Genomic DNA, 4719 nt, shown 5'->3' with positions numbered 1-4719 from the left:
GAGTCTATTGGAGAAAAGAAAAGAGAGTTTTACAATGTAATAATTTTAATATCAAGTTGAGAATAATAAAAGACATAACTTACTAGTTAGTCAACTATTTATGTTTATATATGTAGGACAATGTATAATAGTTAATGTAAAGATTATAATACAAGAATAATAATTTTTTTCTAAATATATACAAGTCTTTAATATGTAATATACTATAATAAGAGTAAACCTCTCCTTGGAATTCGAATACTACTTTATTAAGAAAATTACTAGACATATAAGCATTGGACTAAGTCATAATATGCAATCTTCGTTTTATTCTAAACTTTTTTGTCTACAATCTATTTCTTAAAATCTAATTAATTGCTCTTATTTTATCTTTGGATAGAGAGTCATTCTTCAATCTATTCTTATGTCAAATATATTCTCATTCAAATAAACAAAAATGCTCTCGAGTTAGAAACTCATAACTAATACGTACAATTCTATTTAGTAGAAAATAATTTATCTATAACTATATATACAGCACGAAATCCATTAAACCTTTGATTAACTATTATATATATATATATATATATATATATATATATATATATATCCTTAAAACAATACTAACATTATAATATATTTATCAATATTAATAAATAGAGATTCAACTCCATCTATAATATTAAGAAAAAGATCAATACTGGTTGAATTCTACAAAAAAAAAATTTTGTTAATTCCTAAAAAGGTTATTTTTTAGAATGAATCATAAAATATAGGTTAATTCCTTTTTTATTTTTTTTGTTTATACACCATATAAAATCCTAAATAACATAAAATAAACTACTTAAATAACTTCTGAACTATACAGTACCACCATATTAGTATGTTATTTTAACTAGTAAAACTTTTAAAAGACTTAATAACAAGCTAATGAAAAACATAAAATATTAAAATTAAAAAATAATCAAATTACATCAAAATCCATAAAAAATATATTAAATTGAATCCTTGGTTATTTCCTTATATATAGGCTAATTGTTGTTATTGTCGCAAGTTAATTATTCTTACTTTTTTTAACAGTACATGCATGTGCAAAACACTTGCTAAGAAAATAATTACAAAATCATCAAGAAAATAAATTATGTTTAACATAATAAAACAATTTTATTTTAAAAAAATAGGTGGGTTTGAGTTTTTTAATTGATGATATTTTAATTAGTTTGTACTGAATCTATTAGGAGAGTAGTTAAAGAATTATGTAAAATATAAGGATAAACTAAGAGCAACTAGACTTATACTAATGTATTGAAAGTAAATATAAAATATAATAACAAATTTAATTAATCCCCTTTAATTATTTTAATATTTCAATTATTTTGTGCGGTTCTCATCCAACACGTAAAGGACACCCAATAATTAAAAATAGAAAGGCTTTGACGATCTGGCATAAAAACCATAAATTTTTTTTATGATTCCACAATCTTGAATAGACATAAACAAGCTAGAAGGGTGTATTCCCAATTACAGAAAAAAACAAATTAATTAAATTAATTTACATGATTTACGGGTTATAAAGTTAATTACATGATTTACGGGATATAAATACACGTTCAAACGAGATTAAAAACGGAAATTGTGCCAACTTGTTGGGTGGCAAATTAAAAGCCGAGGAAAAAGAAAGGGTCTTTGGAGAATAAAAAAATGTTAAGAACTAAAGTAGATAAAGCTTAAGATAGCGATAATTAGCTGGAGGTGGCTTTCGAGGGACCCATCTGGTCTAGCCTAATTGACAACGGGACCCAAACCTGTAAGTAGAGTGGACCCCAGATTGGCTGGCCACCATTGGAGAATAGACGCGAACCAGACACGGGAGGAAACGCTCATAATGCAGTGTCATAAATCAGCAAGAGTAGTGGACCCTGTGTGTCTCTGGTGTCCCAAAATATGATTTGGGTGCGCACCATTTAGCCGTTTTTATGCCAGTAGGCGCAAAAAAAAAGCAGAGAAGGGGTTAGGGGTCTCTTTATGCCAAAGCCACATGCAATTTTGCTGATTTGGTTCGATACATTAGGACCATTTAGGGTTCGTGTGTCGGTGCCATGGAAATAGAATGGTCACCTTTCTCTAGTATGAACGTAAAGTTAACTCCTCGTGTCCAAAAAGTAAATGGTCCATAGATCGCAAGAATACTGTAGAACTGGATTCAAAGTATGTTTGATTAATCATGCCAAGAATATTTATATCACCATTAAATGTGTAATTAATCCCATATATTTTCTTCGCATAGCATGTGATGTTTATGAACTTGGCTTCCAAACCTCATCTTTTTCAGAATAAAAAAAGAAGAAGTAGTGGCTGTGCTTTCATCCATATCTCTGGTAGATGTGTCCGTACATGTGATAACACTTATGATTTTAAGTAATTTTTTTTATTAGAAATGTATTAAAATAATATTTTTTTTAAAAAAATTACTTTTAATATTAACATATCAAAACAATATTAAAAAATATATAAAAATTTAATTTAACAACAGCTAGATATTCAATATTCAAAAAAGCTATCCCCCCAACTCATATGTTTTGGAGGGTCTTAGAGTAATTGGATTGTAAGGAGAGTTAGAGGCAATATTTTTCACCGTTGCATGCACACATTTCGTGTCATTAGAGAAGCTCAATCGAAGATTTGTTCATTATTTTTTTTTATTATTATTATTATTAATATGAGTGTCTGTGTCAGTTTATGTGTATCTTAATTAATTCTACGAGTTTTGAAATTAATGATCATATATATAAGTCTCTAGTGGCTATTATATTAATAACCACATGACTCAAACCTGAAATCACAATAAACATAAACTCTTTAATCCTAGATTTTTACCACTCAAGCACTTATTATACGGTTATTTGTTCACTATCTTTAACTCTTTGTTACCTATCCACTCAGTCTAATCAAACATATATATATATATATATATATATATATATATATATATATATGTAAAGACACATATATATTGTATAGAAATATGACTAATCACTGGACTAAAGTTTCAAGTCACTTAATCTTTTTACCTTTCAAGATATATAGCTACAGTAAACAATGGGTTATGATCGCTATCAATTAAAAGCAACTAGCTCGACACTTTCTGCTGTATTTCAACGAAGCTCATCCTATCCAAATCCCAATAATTTTAGAGATTAGCTTCGCAAATTGACATGCATTGCGCTACTCTTACGTGCAAAGGCCGTTCAGAAGTGTTCATTGGGCTTGGCGGGATCAGGAAAATGCACATTTTTAGCTGCGATATTCTCAATGAGTAATTAATAAGATTTATTGATTCTTATCTTCTTAAAATAATTGTAGGGATATAGTTTATCACACACGTACGTAATGTTACACAATCAAGAGAGAAAAGGGACACTTTTACTTGTAACTTGAAAAGTTGTCTCGATCTATCGTTAATCTCAAAATAAAATAAAATGGCAAATTAATTAGTTTGCCTTTTTTTTTTCAAATGCCATAGCTTCTTCCTATGGCATAAAAACAGCCCCTCTTCGATTTTATCTTGAGATTTTACTTCAACATTTGCTAAAGAAGTACACATGATCATCCATGAAATCCCCAACATAATTAATTTTTTTCATCATCCCAAATAAAATTCGAAGGAAAATGGAAATCTGCATTTTTTGTGTCTGCTTTTAATTTGTAATTATAATTATAAAACCTAACCAGACTCAACAAATTAACCAAGAGTTCGTCTCTAATTTGGGTTAAGTTTAAAAATAATTAATTCAAAATTTGATTTGGTTTAACCTAAATAATCTAATAAAAATCTAGTTTGATTTTTTTAAAAAAAATCTAGAACAAATCAATTAATATTAACGATTGAGTCATAGGCTTAATAACTGTTTTTTTTTTTTTTTTGTAATTGTGGATGTATGGGGTAGTTTATGTGCGTCTCGATTAATCTCAATCTTGAGGTAATAAACATACAAATCTTTAGTAGTTTTAAGATTTATAACATTTAAACCGATAATTTTTAAAAAATAAATTTAAAATTTAATTAGTTAAGTTACATATTTATCGTTAACTATTTTTGTTTTTTGATTAGATAGGTGGGTTATTGATTTGTGGTTTTCAAAGGTAGAATTAATATGAGGAAGAATTCCTTAATGCATGGCAATGGCTGATGGGGCTTGACCATGCCCACATGCAAATATGCAAAAACTTGAATTCCTCCGAATCTAAAGACCAAAATAATAAGCCCTAGGGTCTCCCCCACAAACACCATGCCCTTACCCATCAAGGACAACCCATGTGGGCCCAACTCACATGGGCGGCACCAAACCTCCACTCATGATTAATCCAACGCTCCTCATTTCTTCCAGCGGAATCCATGGTCGCATCTTGACCGTTCATTTGAGAGTCACGGTATTCAATGTGATCGGCTCAGCTTGTCCCCTCCTTGTCCCCAAAATGCAAAGACAACTTTCTCTATCTTGCCGTTCATGTGACAGAGACAATTTGCTGCCCATCTCCAAATTTGTGCTTTGAGATTCCTCTCTCCAATGTTCTTACTTCACTCTCTCTTCAGGGTGTGTGTAGTCCACTTCCCAGGTCAAAATCTTTTTCTTAAAAAAGAAAAATTAATGCATGCAAGTCTTAATATTTGAAACCTCATGATTTCGTTATTAAAAAGAGAGAAGAAAAGAATTCGTTTTAGGGCATGAATCACCTCAT

Source organism: Populus nigra, chromosome 12 (assembly GCF_951802175.1).
Source record: "Populus nigra chromosome 12, ddPopNigr1.1, whole genome shotgun sequence".
NCBI lineage: Eukaryota > Viridiplantae > Streptophyta > Magnoliopsida > Malpighiales > Salicaceae > Populus > Populus nigra.
This window is presented reverse-complemented; position numbering follows the sequence as displayed.